This window comes from Lutra lutra, chromosome 17, assembly GCF_902655055.1.
Source record: "Lutra lutra chromosome 17, mLutLut1.2, whole genome shotgun sequence".
In the NCBI taxonomy this organism is placed as follows: domain Eukaryota; kingdom Metazoa; phylum Chordata; class Mammalia; order Carnivora; family Mustelidae; genus Lutra; species Lutra lutra.
This window is the reverse complement of record NC_062294.1, coordinates 13142459-13161113: the sequence shown is the minus strand read 5'-3', so window position 1 is coordinate 13161113 and position 18655 is coordinate 13142459. Positions and strand designations below refer to the sequence as shown.

At 38.5% G+C, this 18655-nt stretch overlaps 1 protein-coding gene across 2 annotated transcripts in view; it reads left to right on the top strand.

The window, feature by feature from the left end:
- HYDIN (HYDIN axonemal central pair apparatus protein) overlaps nucleotides 1–18655 on the top strand; it is a 403917-nt gene that overhangs the window by 220428 nt on the left and 164834 nt on the right. The gene's annotated exons all lie outside the window — the stretch shown is intronic.

Genomic DNA, 18655 nt, shown 5'->3' with positions numbered 1-18655 from the left:
ATTTGCGGATGTTGAACCAGCCTTGTAGCCCTGGAATAAATCCCACTTGGTCGTGGTGAATAATCCTTTTAACGTACTGTTGAATCCTATTGGCTAGTATTTTGGCGAGAATTTTTGCATCTGTGTTCATCAAGGATATTGGTCTGTAGTTCTCTTTTTTGTTGGGATCCTTGTCTGGTTTTGGGATCAAGGTAATGCTGGCCTCATAAAATGAGTTTGGAAGTTTTCCTTCTATTGCTATTTTTTGGAACAGTTTCAGGAGAATAGGAATTAGTTCTTCTTTAAATGTTTGGTAGAATTCCCCCGGGAAGCCGTCTGGCCCTGGGCTTTTGTTTGTTTGGAGATTTTTGATGACTGTTTCAATCTCCTTACTGGTTATGGGTCTGTTGAGGCTTTCTATTTCTTCCTGGTTCAGTTGTGGTAGTTTATATGTCTCTAGGAATGCATCCATTTCTTCCAGATTGTCAAATTTGTTGGCGTAGAGTTGCTCATAGTATGTTCTTATAATTGTCTGTATTTCTTTGGTGTTCGTTGTGATCTCTCCTCTTTCATTCATGATTTTATTTATTTGGGTCCTCTCTCTTTTCTTTTTGATAAGTCTGGCCAGGGGTTTATCAATCTTATTAATTCTTTCAAAGAACCAGCTCCTAGTTTCATTGATTTGTTCTATTGTTTTTTTGGTTTCTATTTCATTGATTTCTGCTCTGATCTTTATGATTTCTCTTCTCCTGCTGGGTTTAGGGTTTCTTTCTTGTTCTTTCTCCAGCTCCTTTAGGTGTAGGGTTAGGTTGTGTACCTGAGACCTTTCTTGTTTCTTGAGAAAGGCTTGTACCGCTATATATTTTCCTCTCAGGACTGCCTTTGTTGTGTCCCACAGATTCTGAACTGTTGTGTTTTCATTATCATTTGTTTCCATAAATTTTTTCAATTCTTCTTTGATTTCCTGGTTGACCCATTCATTCTTTAGAAGGATGCTGTTTAGTCTCCATGTATTTGGGTTCTTTCCAAATTTCCTCTTGTTATTGAGTTCTAGCTTTAGAGCATTGTGGTCTGAAAATATGCAGGGAATGATCCCAATCTTTTGATACCGGTTGAGACTTGATTTAGGACCAAGAATGTGATCTATTCTGGAGAATGTTCCATGTGCACTAGAGAAGAATGTGTATTCTGTTGCTTTGGGATGAAATGTTCTGAATATATCTGTGATGTCCATCTGGTCCAGTGTGTCATTTAAGGCCTTGATTTCCTTGTTGATCTTTTGCTTGGATGATCTGTCCATTTCAGTGAGGGGAGTGTTAAAATCCCCTACTATGATTGTATTCTTGTCGATGTGTTTCTTTGATTTTGTTATTAATTGGTTTATATAGTTGGCTGCTCCCACGTTAGGGGCATAGATATTTAAAATTGTTAGATCTTCTTGTTGGACAGTTCCTTTGAGTATGATATAGTGTCCTTCCTCATCTCTTATTATAATCTTTGGCTTAAAATCTAATTGATCTGATATAAGGATTGCCACTCCTGCTTTCTTCTGATGTCCATTAGCATGGTAAATTCTTTTCCACCCCCTCACTTTAAACCTGGAGGTGTCTTCGGGTGTAAGATGAGTTTCTTGTAGGCAACATATAGATGGTTTTTGTTTTTTTATCCATTCTGATACCCTGTGTCTTTTGATTGGGGCATTTAGCCCATTAACATTCAGGGTAAGTATTGAGAGATATGAATTTAGTGCCATTATATTGCCTGTAAGGTGACTGTTATTGTATATTGTCTCTGTTTCTTTCTGATCTACTACTTTTAGGGTCTCTCTTTGCTTAGAGGACCCCTTTCAATATTTCCTGTAGAGCTGGTTTGGTATTTGCAAATTCTTTCAGTTTTTGTTTGTCCTGGAAGCTTTTAATCTCTCCTTCTATTTTCAATGATAGCCTAGCTGGATATAGTATTCTTGGCTGCATGTTTTTCTCGTTTAGTACTCTGAATATATCATGCCAGCTCTTTCTGGCCTGCCAGGTCTCTGTGGATAAGTCTGCTGCCAATCTAATATTTTTACCATTGTACGTTACAGACTTCTTTTCCCGGGCTGCTTTCAGGATCTTTTCTTTGTCACTAAGACTTGTCAATTTTACTATTAGGTGACGGGGTGTAGACCTATTCTTATTGATTTTGAGGGGGGTTCTCTGAACCTCCTGGATTTTGATGCTTGTTCCCTTTGCCATATTGGGGAAATTCTCTCCAATAATTCTCTCCAATATACCTTCTGCTCCCCTCTCTGTTTCCTCTTCTTCTGGAATCCCAATTATTCTAATGTTGTTTCGTCTTATGGTGTCACTTATCTCTCGAATTCTCCCCTCGTGGTCCAGTAGCTGTTTGTCCCTCTTTTGCTCAGCTTCTTGATTCTCTGTCATTTGGTCTTCTATATCACTAATTCTTTCTTCTGCCTCATTTATCCTAGCAGTGAGAGCCTCCATTTTTGATTGCACCTCATTAATAGCTTTTTTGATTTCAACTTGGTTAGATTTTAGTTCTTTTATTTCTCCAGAAAGGGCTTTTATATCTCCCGAGAGGGTTGCTTTAATATCTTCCATGCCTTTTTCAAGCCCGGCTAGAACCTTGAGAATCATCATTCTGAACTCTATATCTGACATATTACCAATGTCTGTATTGATTAGGTCCCTAGCCTTTGGTATTGCCTCTTGTTCTTTTTTTTGTTGTGAATTTTTCCGCCTTGTCATTTTGTCCAGATAAGAGTTTATGAAGGAGCAAGTAAAATACTAAAAGGGTGGCAACAACCCCAGGAAAATATGCTTTAGCCAAATCAGAAGAGATCCTGAATTGTGAGGGGGGAGAAAGGGGATAAAAAGGGGTTCAGAAAGAAAGAAAAGAAAAAAAAAACTATTAAAAAAAAGCCGATAAAGAAAAAATATAAAAAGAGGAAAAAATATATATATATTAGATAAACTATTTAAAAAACGTTAAAAAAAGAAAACGGTAAAAGTTAAAAAAAATTTAGCAGAAGAAGAGAAAAAGAAAAAAAAATTGAAAAAGAAAAAAAAATTAAATTAACTGCAAGGCTAAAAAATCATGGGGAGAAAGCCATGAGTTCCGTGCTTTGCTTTCTTCTCCTCTGGAATTCCGCCGTTCTCCTTGGTAGGTGAACTTGGTCCTGGCTGGTTTTCCCGTAGATCTTCTGGGGGAGGGGCCCGTTGTAGTGATTCTCAAGCGTCTTTGCCCCAGGCGGAGTTGCACCGCCCTTACCCGGGGCCGCGCTGAGTCATCTGCTCGGGTTCGCTTTCGGGAGCTTTTGTTCCCTGAGCGCTTTCCGTAGAGTCCGGAGGACGGGAATAAAGATGGCGGCCTCCCGGTCTCCGGCCCAGAGGAGCCGAGAGCCCGGGGCCCCACTCCTCAGTGCGCCCTCAGAGAACAGCGCCAAATGACTCCCGTCACCCTGGCCTCCGGCCGCGCTCCGAGCTGACCGAGCCTGCGACCGGTTCAAGGCAACCCTGAGCTGAGAGTCACTCCTCGGCTCTGTCTCTGCAGCCGGCCTCCCCGTTCTAATACCGGTAAGCTCTGCGACACTGAGACACCCCCGATCCTTCTGCGACCCTGCGGGACCTGAGGCCGCGCTTACCCCGCCTGGGCTTCACCCCAGTTAAGCCTCTGTAGCGATGTCCCTCAGCGGAACAGACTTTTAAAAGTCCTGATTTTGCTCCGTTGCTCTGCCGCTCGCCGGGAGCCGGCCCCTCCCCCCGCGGTCTATCTTCCCGTCGCTTTGGATTCACTTCTCCGCCAGTCCTACCTTGCAGAAAGTGGTTGATTTTCTGTTTCTGGAATTGCTGTTCTTCTTCTCTTCAATCTCCCGTTGGATTTGTAGGTGTTTGCAATCTTTAGATAAGCTATTTAGCTGATCTCCCGCTACCCGAAGTAGTCTCAGCCTGCTACTTCTCCGCCATCTTGACTCCTCCTCCTAATAGATAACTTTTAACTGTAATGAAGTTGGAACACATTGATTGCATGATACATAGTCTTCAAATTTGTATTTTGGGAGACATAGTTATGGTTGGTTTTTATAAATATTTCACATTACCTTTTAAAAGAATATAGACTCTCAAGTGATTGGGCGTGAAAGACTGTGTGTTTATATTTGATCAAACTTATTGATTATATTGTTTAAAACTTTTACAGCCTTATTAATTATTTGTATGATATAATAGTTTCTGATAGAATTTTATCAAACTCTTCCACTTTTTCACTTCTCCTTGTAATTATGTCAATTTTTTTCTCCATATATTTCAAAACTATGTTAATAGGTGCACATAAATTCATGACTTTTATTTCTCCTTGGTATGTTATTCCTTTTTTCATAGGATACTGTGTATTTTAATTCCTAAATATGCTTTCTAACTTAAATTCTGTTTTGCCTGATAGTAATATTGCTACTTTAGCTTTCTTTCAGTTAGCATTTTTCTGGTATATCTTTCCAGTCCTTTGTTTTCAGATTTGTGTGTGTCTGTGTGTTTGTTTTGTGTGTCAACTTAAAATCTCTTTTAAATAGCATATGACCCAATTTTTAAAAATCTAATGATAGACTCTGTCTTTTAATTGACAGGAATATTAGTTTCCTATTGCTGCTGTGACAAACTTATTATCTTACAGTTCTGGAGGACATTAGTCTAAAATGCATCTATAAGGCTGTATATATTTTTTGAAACTCTAGAAAAAAAATCTAATTCCTTGCCTTTTACAGCTTCTGGAGGCCACCGACATCCTTTGGCTTGTGGCCCCTTCCTTCATCTTCAAAGCCAGCAACAGACCATCTTCCCTCCTCCCTGACTTCTGCTTCCATCCTTATATCTCTTTGACACTCTTGCCTTTTTCTTATAAAGACCTTTGTTACCACATTAGGACTATCCCAATAACCCAGGATAATCTGTTCATTTCAAAATCCTTAATCACATCGGGAAGCCCCTTTGACATGTGAGGGCAGCATATTCACAAATACCAGGGATTAGAACATGAACATTTTTAAAGGCCCATTATTCAACCTTCCATACCAGGACCTTTTAAAATTTATTATAATTATTGATGTATATGAACTCACTTCTACCCTGTCATTTCCCATATACTATTCTGGCTCTTTTCCTTCTTTATTTATTTCTTTTTCTGCTTTATATTGTATTGATGAATTTTCTCCAAGCCCTCCTCCAAGAGAACCCTACCTCTCATACATTTCCTATAGTCATTTGAAAGCTAAAGATCTTGTTTTATTTAATTAGCTCTTTTTATATTGTTAAGAAATATCATATCTTTTTCTAACAATAATGAAAGAATGTTGGTCCTCCTCAAGAATAAGACAAGGAATCCATCACCCATTTATTGTATCTTGACCTTTCCCCTCTTCCGTAATTTTTTTTTATTGTATAGAATTTTGGATCTTCTCTTCTTTACCACAAAGTTGTTGATTTTTGTCAGTAATTAATTACTCACTAGTTAACAAAATTGTTTGCTGATTTTTCTTTATTCTTTTGTATCTCTCTGCTTCCTTCTTTGTTTGCATTTCTTTGTGCTAAATTATATATCTCTAAGTTCTGTGCTATATAGAGGTGTCATAGTTTATGTATATTTGACTATATCTTGATTTCACCTTCACTCTTGCATGATAGTTTAGCTAAGTATGAAATTCTATTTGACAGTATTTTTTCCTTTGAAGATTGATCTCTGGCATCAGTCATTGCTGATAAAATTCCATTGTTAGATTATTACTCCTTTATAGATCATTTCTTTTTCTCACAAGGTGCTTTTAAGATTGTGTTTTTATTCTTGGTTTTTGTAGATTTCTCATTAAAGGTGTTGAAAGATTTGACCTTTCTAAATACTGGAAAGTTTTTGCTATTATCTCCTCAAATGTTTCTTCCTTGCTCATCCTTTTATCTCTCTCCTGCTTTGAGTAAAATACACACACACACACACACACACACACACACACATACATTCTAGTACATTACTACATGTCTATTTTTATTTCTCATCCATGTCTTTCATCTCTTCATCTCTCTGTGCTGCCTCCTCAGTAGTATGCTCTAGTTTACAGATTCTGCCTTTTATTTCAGCAAATTTAAAGTTTACCTCATCTATTTAATTTTTTAGTCTAATTTCAGTGGCTGTATTTTTCAATTCCAAGATTTATAATTGATTACTCATAAGCACTATTCTTGATTCATATCTGGTTTTGTTTCATAATTTTTGTTTCACATATATTATCTTACCCATCTCTTTGAGGACCTCAGAAACACTTTCTAATCAATTTCACTTAGTTCTATAGATTCATTGAGAATTAATTCATTAGCTGATTGTTTGTAACTGTCCTTCTTAGCATTTGGAATTTTAAATGATTGATTAATCTAGCATAAGGTATATTTTTTCTCATTCTCAGTAGTCTTGCTTCCTTGTCTAACATTTTCTTCATTTGCCTTAACCCTGAACAACTGTCACAAGCCCAGAATCAAGTGTTGAGCCTTTTTCCCCCATGGGGATACTGGAAAAATCAGATTCAGTCATTACACTTGACAATGGCTTGACATAGGACCTGTCTACATGACAGTCTGTACTTCACCACCACCACTGGCACAACTGTGTGTGTATTGCCTTGGGAAAATCACAGCTTTGCTTGGCCTTCTTTCAAATTCAGGGAAGCTCTCTTGGCTGGGAACTCTAGCTCTTATCCCTTACTTCCTGCAAAATCTTTTTGGCTTTCTTTTTGTCCCTCAAGTTTCCTTTTTGATTTTAGGACCTACAGCCCAGGAGATCTGTGGCTTCAGGACCCTCTTATTGCTTCTGTTCCAAACAATGTTAATCTTGTTTTGGAGTATAACTATGCCTGGTTCTTCCTTGTTTCAAAAATCTCTTTTTTCTATGTGTTAGAGTGAAGGTTGTGTTTCAAATATTGATTTATAGTCCGTTCTCTATACTAATTTTTATAGTGAGTACTTACAAAAGGGTGGTGAATTTTGTCTTCATTTGGCATAAGGGAGCAGAATTTTCTTATATCTTTGCTTTAGTTATGAGAAATCTATAAAAATAAATTCACAAAGATAGGTAAATAAGAGGATAACATTCTAGTTTATCATGATGGGCATCTTTTCTTTAACACATGAATGTCATAGCCATTCCAAAATGGATTGTGCTTTTCCTGAGAGCCATTCCAAGGGACTTATTCAGTGACTAGAGAATACAAAGGACAATAATGAATATCAAGAAACTTACAGAAGCAAAGGATTGTGCTTGACAGAGAGCTGTGAGCCTCTTACCCTGACTCTCACTGAGGCTTCTTTTACTTTGGCAAAGCTAAATGTGAAACCCAGAAGACAGATTCCAGCAGGTCATACTGATTATAAACCACACTGTAAAAAGGAAAGCTATCGATTGAATACTAGGTAACATGATGGGTCAGCACCTTCCCTGTATTTAGAATGACAGCTCTACTGATTGAATATGATTAGTTTGAATGTAAGATAAAGCCAAAATGAAAGGCAGAGGTTTTGTTGATTTGTCAAATGAACAGGGTATTTCTGGAATCAGGGTATCTAGAAAATAAAAGAAAAATATATGAGTTTCTTGCATGATATGCAAGACTTTCCATCTTCACTCTGCCTGTTCCAGCTCTTAATTAACTTTAGCAAATTGTTTTTTCTAATTATTTATTATTCAGTTTTACCGTTAATGCTGGTCACCACAGAGGGAGATTAAGGAAAACTTCCTTTATATTGATCAGATGTATTTTTCTTTCCAAATTCTACCTTCCCTCCTCCATAAAAATTTATAATTTGTTCTCCATTACCAGCAGCATCATGTACTCAATCATTGTGGACTAAATATTTGTGTCCCTCCAGAATTCATATGTTGAAATCATAACCCCCAATATGATGGTATAAGTAGGTTAGGGATTGGGGAGGTAATTAGGTCATGAAGGTGGATGGGATTGGCACCCTCAAAAAAGAGACCCCAGAGAACTTCACCCTTTCCATCATGTGAGGATACAATGAAAATAATGGCTGTCTATAACCTGGAGGAGGGCTCTCACCAGGACCTGACCATTTTGATGCTCTGATCTCAAACTTCTACCCTTCAAAACTATGAGAAATAAGTTTCTCTTGTTTATAAACCACCCAGTCTATGTTAGAGCAGCCTTAACTGACTAAGATACCAGCTCATGTCACTTTTAAGGGATGGCTCTCATTGTCATTATCAACAAAAGAATTTATTCTGGGGCACCTGTGTGGCTCAGTGGCTTAAGTCTCTGCCTTCGGCTCAGGTCATGATCTCAGGGTCCTGGGATCGAGTCCCAAATCAGGCTCTCTGCTTGGCAGGGAGCCTGCTTCCTCCTCTCTCTCTCTGTCTGCCTCTCTGCCTACTTGTGATCTCTCTCTGTCAAATAAATAAATAAAATCTTGAAAAAAAAAAAAACTTAATCTGACTGTGCACGGAGAGCAGACAGTCATATTCAATAATAAGCTAGTATAAAATGAAATAAACACTTTTATTTCGCTAAGCATGATACCCTATCATGCTTAGCGAAATAAGTCAATCGGAGAAAGACAACTATCATATGATCTCCCTGATATGAGGGAGAGGAGATGCAACATGGGGGGTCGAGGGGGTAGGAGAAGAGTAAATGAAACAAGATGGGATTGGGAGGGAGACAAACCATAAGTGACTCTTAATCTCACAAAACAAACTGAGGGTTGATGGGGGGAGGGGGTTGGGAGAGGGGGTGGGGTTATGGATATCGGGGAGGGTATGTGCTATGGTGAGTGTTGTGAAGTGTGTAAACCTGGCGATTCGCAGACCTGTACCCCTGGGGATAAAAATATATGTTTATAAAGCTGTAAAAAAAAAAAATGAAATAAACACTTTTATATAATGAAAAAAGACAAGAAGAGATGTGATAAGTAGTATGGTGTAAAGGTTTATTAATAGTATAAGATCACCAACACACATATGTCAAAATTATATAATGTTTTTCAGGAAGAAAATCATACTCTTTCTTAGGCCCATTTCCTCTTCCCTGTCATAAGCAAAAAAGACAGAAACTGGAGGGGCATAAATGACATGGGAGAGCTCTTCATAGGATGGCACTTGTGTCTTTTTTAGAGACATCTGTGATGAAATTGTTGTATGCAGCATTAAGTTTCATACTTTGGAAGAAAAAAAATCCCCCTATGGAATGTTAGTACATTAAATTGGGATGTGTCTGAGAGGGAAGGGCAACATTCTCAGAGGGTGGCATGGTCATGTGTCACACACCGTTGTCTAATGTATGGTAGTCACTCAACAAAGAGTTGTTTAATATATAAGTGTTGAAGTAGTATTCCATACTATCAAGAGTAAGGATGTTGTAGTCAGGCAGATCTGTAATGGAGTCCTAATTCTACATGTTCAAACTCTGGGAAAGTTATTTAACCTTCTGAGACTGACTCCTTTCCTTTAAATGGAGCTAATAATGGCATCTAGAAGATTAAACATGATAATATATCTAGGAAGTGCCTCGTGAAAAATAAGCATTTGGCATTCAATAAATGCTAGCTTTGATTATTAATGTTGACAGCCAAAAGATCTAGGTGAAATGACTTGTGGAAAGACTTAAATCTTTATGACACTATATCTTAAGATCCTTTATATTATTTTCCTAGATAAGAAAGAGAAATAAATAAGGCACACTCAGAGAGGCCCTAAAATTTCAAACGAACTGATCCATATAGTACAGAGCTCTGTGAAATGGGAGCTCTAAAGCTACCTTTTTCCTCACTTTTCACTTGTTTCTCTAAATTTCTGACAGTGAAGCCTTCTTATAAAGTAGAAAATATTTGTACTAATGAGTGCATATATGTTCTTCCACATCAAAGAAAAGAGGTTTATTAGAAAATAGGTTAGTATTTAGAAATTTCAAGTTCAATAGCTTTCTGATTCTCTATTTCCTTGGAGCTTATTTATTCATTTATTTGTGCAGATGCTCCCTGAAATTTGTGTAACTCATGTCTACATGCTTAGGAGCTGTCCTCTTTCCTTTTAGTTAACTATCTTCATGCTTTGTGTTTGATCTGACAACGTTCACTGAGTTTCAAGAAGGCAGTGACTTTCAGAAAGGACGTTACAGTCCTTGTTTAAAGATACATCCTAGCAACCTGAAAAGATTGTGGTACATATTACTTACAATTGATGTGAATTACATATACCTGCCTCCCTCATGCATCCAAACTCAGCTGGCCTTAAAATTCCTGCAGACTTTTCCCCCCATAAATGGGGAAATCAAAAGGTAGGGCAATTATTTGACCACTAAGAACTTTCAGCAGACCAGTGACCAACCACTTCTTATTCAATCTACTATGCCAAACTACTTCCCTTTAAGAACAAGGAGAAAATCTGGGCAAAATTATGAAAAACTGTGAGTTTAAAAGTACCAAAGCCGGTGACAAACAAAAAGAAAAAGAAAACCAAGAAATATATGCTCAGCATTTGTGACTGTTTTTCCTATGGAATCCCTGCAGAGGTTGAAAAACTAAAAAGAGCATTCAGAAAACTCACAGGTCTGTGAAGATAAAAATTGAAATCTGGACTTGCTAGAGAGATAAACATTGGAGAAGATTGGACTTGGAGAAACTTTCAGACTTTTGGTTAGTACTCTGACAAAGCTACACCCTGGGAACAAAAGTAAACTAACATAGACCCTCATTTCAAATTATTTTAATCTCTGCCTGGATAAAGAACATCTAGAATTGTTAGTTCTCCCCACATCTTTCCCAGAAGCAAATATATATTACTCTCACCAAAGGAAGAAAGCATTATTCTAAGCTTTAAATATTTCATGTATCTACAGTTTTGATATACAAAGTCTAACAGTTAATTTAAAAGTAACCAGGCATACAATGAGATAAGACTACTGAACAGAAAACTACGATATGCTTAATGTGCTCAAGGAACTAAAAGGCAAGATTTAAAATTTTGGTACAACTACAGAAAGTATAAAAGAGAACAAATGGAACTGATGACCTGAAAAATACAATTGGAATTAGGGACTCGGTGGATGGGCTTAACTGCTTATTAGATACAGATGAAGAGAGAATTGTGGAAGTGGGAGATATGTCAGAAGAAACCACCCAAAATGAAAAGGGAAAGGAATAAAAGGATGAAAAATGTAGAAGAGTTGGTTATACAAACAAATGCACACAGAGGGTATGGTTATTGGAGTACCAGATGGAGTGAAGAGAATGGAGAAGAGATCATGGCTGAGACATCAAGCCAGATTCAAAAAAGATTATAAACGTAAAGCAAGATGAATATAAAGAAAACCACATCCAGGCACATTATAGTAAAACTGCTTAAGACCAGAGAATAGGTATTAAAGGCATCCAGAGACACAAAGACCATTTATTTGAAAAGGAATAATAGTAAACTGGCTGCTGACTCTCAGGCACTGCTGAGGGCAGGCTACCATTGTGAAAATAAGAGGACTACTAGCAAGTCTTCATTCTGAAAGGCCCCCTTCTCCCTTAATCCCCAGCACATGAGCAGCAGATTGGAATATTCTCTGGGCAGTTTCACTAACTTCAAGAAAAGGCAAAAATAAACTGATAGTTGGGCATTTAAAATATCTGGTGGCCCTTGCTTGAGCACATACAGTTTTAGTGCTTCACAAGTACTGAATGAAGCTGCGTCAAGAAAACCTGTAAGGCAGCAGCAGGGAACCAGAAAACATGAAGTTGAGAACCTGGAGGAAACAAAGGCAATACAGTGAGAAGAAAGCTTAAAATGATCATTAGTAATCTCAGGAAAATAAAAGATGATTTTGCATCCATGAACAAGAACAGGGTGATATATTTTTTAAAGGAGCAATAAAATTGTCATAGAAGTTGAAAATACAATCACATAAGGTAAAATTTTGATAAAAGAATTGAAAAATAAAATTGAGAAGCTATTAGAGAGTAGAACAACAGGAGGAAAAGCTAGAAACTAGGAGAAAAGATTAGAAAATTAAATTATTTTTTCCAGCATTTTAAAGATACAAATAAGTAGTTCAAGAAAGAATAAATTTAAAAATGGAGGTGAGGAGATTATGCAAGGAATTTCTCCAGAACTAACAGAGAAGAACTTATGGAAACTTATGGAAAAGTCTCATAAAAAATGCTGCATAATTGATGAAAATAACTTATGGAAACTTATGGAAATCAAATATGCTGCATAATTGATGAAAATAAGCCCATTAGAGAACACACCTTTAAATTCCAAATGGAAAAGTATTAGTGCTCAAAAAAAAAAAAAAAATGAGGAACCAGAGTGACCTCTAACTTCTAGACAGCAAACATGGGGTGGAAAAAAGACTTTTTGAAGGAAAATAAATTTTAGTCTTGAGTTCATCATCCAACCACAAGATTAATCAAGTGTGGGGGTAGAATAAAGATATTTCAGGCATGCAAGATCAAAACATTTACCCTCCATGAATCATTCCTTGGGAAGGTACTGAAGAACATTCTCCACCAAAGTGAGGAAAACACGAGATCTGAGATACAGGGGCTCAGATACAGGAAAGAAACTCAAGGAATACACAGGGCATGCTATGTGGCATTCGTAGGAGGCCAGCTGTGTTGCAGGCCCAGAGAGCAGCCACTCCAGGCAGGGGTTGCAGAACAGATCACTCTAGGAGAGATTTATCTCTAAGAAAATGCAGCTGATACAAAATCGGATGTTTCTGAAAGTACTGAGAGGACATTTACCCCTTTGAGAATTTGGGGATGCATCCATGATAGATACATTAAACAACAAGCAAAGAAAAGACACTAACTCCTGGGAAAATAAAAGTTGTACACAAATGGAAATGTAATCACAGTATGCTTTTCATAGCTCAGCTGTGAATAGTATTTGCATGCTCATAATAGTATAGATTCTCACCAGAAAGTAAATTTTAACTATATTTGGGTGGATGGGGGGGAAGAAAGTGATGGAGAGAGGAAAAGATGAGAGCTGACATTGTCTTCTGTGGAGAGAAGTAAATTGGTAATGCTCAAATTGTAAAGTTAAGAAGTAGCAGTAGATGCCTTAGAGGAAGGCAAATGCCAAAAGAAAATGCAAAAAGAATGGATAGCTGTTGCCTCTGTTAATGGACAAAGATGGGAATAGTGGGGAAGTGTGGGAGAGTAGGTTCAAGGGATTACTGTTTTTCATGGTTTTTTTCTTAGAACCATTTGACTTTGCAAATTACTTGTGTACATTTCATAAAAATTTGAAAATTTTAATCTTGCTGCAGGAAAGTATTATGCTATTACCATTTGTGTAAGAAAACGTAGTATATATGTAAATGGGCTTTTTTTTTTTAAGTCATAAAGACTCTCTGGAAAGATATGCAGAAAACCACCAACAGTGGCTGCCTCTCGGGATGGCAGCTAGTGTCCATCAACAGACAGAAGAGAGAGAAAGAGATTCTTGACCCTTATACTCATTTGAGTTTTACGCTGTGTACCTGTATTATTTACTTACAAAGAAAAACTTCTAAGAAATAAATTGGGAATGAAATGGAAGCAAGAGAGCAAACAAAGTTAAAATTACATGGGCTCTAAAGAGAGGGCCCATATCCTTTTAGGACAGGTTCTTTCTTCAATAAATACAAATGCATGTCTTCTTACTATGCAATTGACATTATCCTTGTAGAACAAATGGAGGAAGGAAAAAAACCACTCACGATGCCACCAAGCATATAATCACTCTTAAATTTTCAGTGTGTATCTTCTGAAACATTACTGTGTGTGTGTATATTTGTGTATTTCTAACCCCTCCCATGGGATAATAGTACTTCATTACTGGCTATTTTCACTCAACAATGAAGTGTAGTCACGTTCGATATGAATCATTAAGGAATATTCCTGTTCAGATCATTTCAGTGACTGATTTTATTTCATCCCTTGGCTCCACCACAGTTGATTCATTAATCCCCTACTGATAAATTGTTTCCAGTTTTTCACCACCATAAACAATGCTCGTGTCCTAATTGCCGATCGCATTCCTCACTGTTTCCTTAAACTGGGTTTCTAGAAATGGTCGTTTGGCATGAACATAATTAAAAGGCTTGACATATCTTATGAAATTATCTCCTAGAAAATTTATACCAATTTACATCCTGCCCCCAACAGTGCTAAAGAATGTCACCGTCTCCCAGACACTTGCCAGCATTTGATTTATTTTTGCCAAATCTGGCAGATGAAAAAAAAAAAGTCGTATTGTAAGTGTTTCTTCAGCTTACCAGTAAGGCTGAATATTTTCATATATTTATTGACAAAAAAAATGTTTTTGAACACCTTCCCCATGCCTGGTACTGTGCTAACTAAAGTGAGAGACATCAAAACTCACAGGATGGTCTCTTTCTTCGAATGGTTTATAATCTCAGAAGAGGAAATGAATACACAACCAACACAGTATTACAGTGCACTGTGTTATGATATGTACCCACAGGGAGGAAGGGATTAATTCTTCTATAAAACTTAAAGTGTTCATACATAAACATTTGAGTGGAGACTGGAAGGAGGAGAAGGAAGAAGACAGAGAAATGGGGTGTGCGATCCCAGAGAGTAGTGTGGTTAAATGCAGTGATGATGTAAGGTACCCTTGGGAGGGATGGGTGAGCTGGTAGGGCGGAAGCCAGGGGTGCATGTTGGAAATTGACAGTGCCTAGGAAGGAAGCCTGGAAAAGTGCACTGGGGGCTTCTTATGAAGTGTTGGGAATAGATTCTACAGACCAAAGGCTTCTGTCCAGTATTCCAGTCTTGTTTACAGGCTGCCATGTTGCAAACGGAGTAAGTGGCAAATATCCACCACGAACCCTAGAAATTATATGTAAAGTGTGTGTGTGTTTACATTTTCTGTGGTGGGTTTCCATCGCATTCTCAAAGGGGATAAAGGATTCGACACCACTGGTCCAGACCTTGGAGAGCCTTCCAGTATCTTCAGCAGGAGAGGAGCAGGGTCAGGCCTGGGAGAAGGAACCCTGTCACTAATGAAGACTGGGAGGACACAAGCAGGAAGGGGAACCGGGCGTGAAGTATTGATAGATAATGTTAATAATACCCACCATTTCTGGAGCTTTTGCTCTGTGGTAGACAAAATGCCGGATGCTTGGCACCTATCTTATTTCGTCTTCAAGCAGCACATTTAACAATGAGGAAACTGAAATGGATTTTTTAATTAATCCTGGATCACGTGGCTGCAAATGGCAGAGTCCATGGTTGACCACCAAGTCATGTGACTTCAGAGCCCACTCCTGTAAACATTACCCTTCCCTGCCTCTCTTGTAAAGCCCCAGCACCATTTCGTTCACACTTCACCTCGTAATTCTCAGTTCATTATTTTAAGCAGCAAAGTGACTCACTTCAGGGAAGAGAATCAAATGAGTCGAGATAGCATTTAGCAGACGAAAAAGAGAAAGGCCTCTGTGACTGTTCATTGTCCTTATTCTACAAAGAATTGATTGTCTGCTGAGATAATAGCATTAATCCAAAGAAATCCCTAGCTCTGCACATTGGTTCCTGTTGTTATTTGTGCCTTCTCATTCCATGGAAGGAAATTCTTGCAGATTTTAACTGGCAAACAAGTCATTTTGGAGAAAGCCCGCAGCATTTTCTTCAAGCTCCACAGTCATTCGCACCATGGAAGAGGAGGTCTGCCTAAGTACATTCCCACTCATTTATTGTTGAGATGCCATGTGCAAACAATAGCATTCACTTCCACCTTTCATGACAAGTATTAAATACACCATGAGGAAACTTGTAAAAGCTCTGACTGTATTACCTTGGGAGCTGAGCGCTGCCTAAGAAGTGCGCTGATGCACTATTATCAGGTAAAAAGCAAGTTATCTTCAGACACGTGAAACTTCAGGGTGTCACACTCATCACCAGCAGGCACGGAATTCTGAACTGCAGAAGATCACCATCTTTCCATCTTTCACAGTCCCGCGGGCATGCAGGTACTAACCTTCTGTACGTGTTGTTCATGGGCTGCTCTAAGGACTCGACCTTTTTACCCCCAATTCTCAGAAAAAAACAGACCCAGAGACAGCTATTGCTGAAGTTTAGATGGAAGGCTTAGGAAAGCTCATTTTTATCATTTTTGGAACAAATATGTGAAACCCTAAGGGCTCATCTGATCCACCAAGGTAATCTCCCCACCTTTTGTTTTGTTTTGTTTTGTTTTGCTTTGTTTCAGAGGTAATTTAGTGATTCATCAGCTGCATGTAACACCCAGTGTTAATCACATCCAGTGCCTTCCTTAATGCCCCTCACCCAGTCACCTCATCCTCCCACCCACCTCTCCTCCAGCAACCCTTAGTTTGTTTCCTATAGTTAAGAGCCTCTTATGGTTTGTCTCCCTGTTTTCATCTTATTTTTCCTTCCCTTCCCCTATGTTCATCTGCTTTGTTTCTTAAATTCCACATATGAATGAAATCATGTATTTGTCCTTCTCTGATTGACTTATTTCACTTAGCATGATACCCTCTAGTTCCATCCACATCATTGCAAATGCCAAGATTTCATTCTTTTTGATGGTTGAATAGTATTCCGTGTGTGTGTGTGTGTGTGTGTGTGTACACTACATCTTTATCCATTCATCTGTTGATGGACATCTGGGCTCTTTCCACAGTTTGGCTATTGTGGAAATTGCTGCTATAAACATTGGGGTGCACGTGCCCTTTCAAATCACTGTTTGTATCCTTTGGATAAACACCTAATAGTGCAATTGCTGGGTTGTAGCATAGTTCTATTTTTAACTTTTTGAGGAATCTCCATACTGTCTTCCAGAGTGAGCCCAATCCCTTTGAAGGGCTCATCTGATCCACTAAGGATAATCTCCCCATCTTAAAATCAGTGGACGTGGGACCTTAACTCAATCTCCAAAATCCCTTCATAGCACGTAGATTCATGTTCGATTAAATAACTGGGAAAAGATACCTGTACACCAGGACACAGACACCTTGGGGGCCACCTTACAACTCTGCCTTCCACAGACACTCACATGCTGTTTCTCTTCTGGCAAGGGTAATGTCTGTCATATGCTTCCTTAGCATCCCTCTTTGTTTCCTCAGTTTTGTAATCTATTATTTTTAGCAAATACCAGTGAGCCTATAATCATGTGTCATGTGGAGCATTTCATATTTTGGTGAAATGATGACAATGGCATCATTTGTGAGGACTTACTCTGTCAGACGCTGCTCCAAGTTTCACATGCCAGACCTCGCTGAAGCATCACCACGGTGAGCACAGAGGGTGCAGCTGGTGTCACAAACTCCAGATGAGAACACTGAACCTGGGCATGGCTAAGTAACGTGCCCAAGATCCAGTGGTTGGAAAGCAGTGGCGCTGGGACTCGAACCCACATCCCTTTCCTTCAGAGCACTTCTACCTAACCCATTTCCTTCATCTTACTCTATTGGGGTTTTGAAAGGTTGTGCAGTGTCCCCCATAGCTATGATAATCATCATTCATCCGTTCCTTCTCCCATCAGAACTGCCATCTAATAGCAGAAAATATCACATATGCCAAGTCCTTCCTAGTAGCAAAGGACATCCCTAAAAGTCAAAGAGCAGAGAGACACAAGGGTGTTAGAGCAGTTTAAAGCTTGACTTTGGAGAAGAATAGTCCAGTACCTTAGCAGCTGGCATTTCAATGTGCCTTGTTCGTGAGTTCTATGATATACTTTGCTGCCTGGTTTTATGCCAAACATTGATTAATAAGCTTCATCAAAAAGAAAAATCACCAATTCAGCCCTGGAGAACAACTTCATATCTTCTTTCCAGAGTAGCCAACCTGTGTCAGCAGGAATCAGGATAGAAATGGTACCCATCCATTGAAAACTAATGTCCCCTGACTCAAAATAGCACTTATGCTGGTGACACCCTATCTTCATTGTGAACAGAGGACTGACCTGTGCTACTGGCTAGAGGAGGAAAATAAATGGCTATAACAGGAGAGATGACACTGACAGAACCTTCTTCTGAAAGGCATTTGCTTTTTGATAAAAGAAGGAAAAAATGGCATTGATTTATGTTTTATTTGTAAGCTGAGTCTCATAAATGAGTCAAACTATGTAGAGTGCTCCAAGACCACTAATTTGGGAATAAGGGCCAACAGCTGAGATGATCTGCTCTAGAACTTTCTTATTTTCTCTTGTAGCTGCCCCTCCATTTTTCCTAACAGCAGACAGGTATGAACCCCAGGCCTGCAATCCCCATAGGAGTTGAAATACCAAGTTATGCGTCCATTTCTGTGTTCTGATGGAGTAAATTCCTCACCTTCCAAAATCTGAGATCCAGGGGGAAAAAAGTGAACAGGGCAAAGGGGATCGGGAGTACTGGGGGGAAGGTTTGCAATTTAAAATGTGATGGGCAGAGTAGATTTCATTGAGAGGTGTCATTTGGCCAAAGACCTTAGGGAGGAAAGAGTGAGCTATGAGAATCTAAGTGGTTAACAGAAATAGATTGGTGGACATCACTTTCAACTCTATTAATGAGTCCTGTCATGTATTTCAAAATGAGTTTGAAATATTAGCAAATGAAATTCCATTGATTATTATGAAATAATATATATCAAAACTTCCTGTATTGTGTTCATTAATGAAAGTTGTTCAT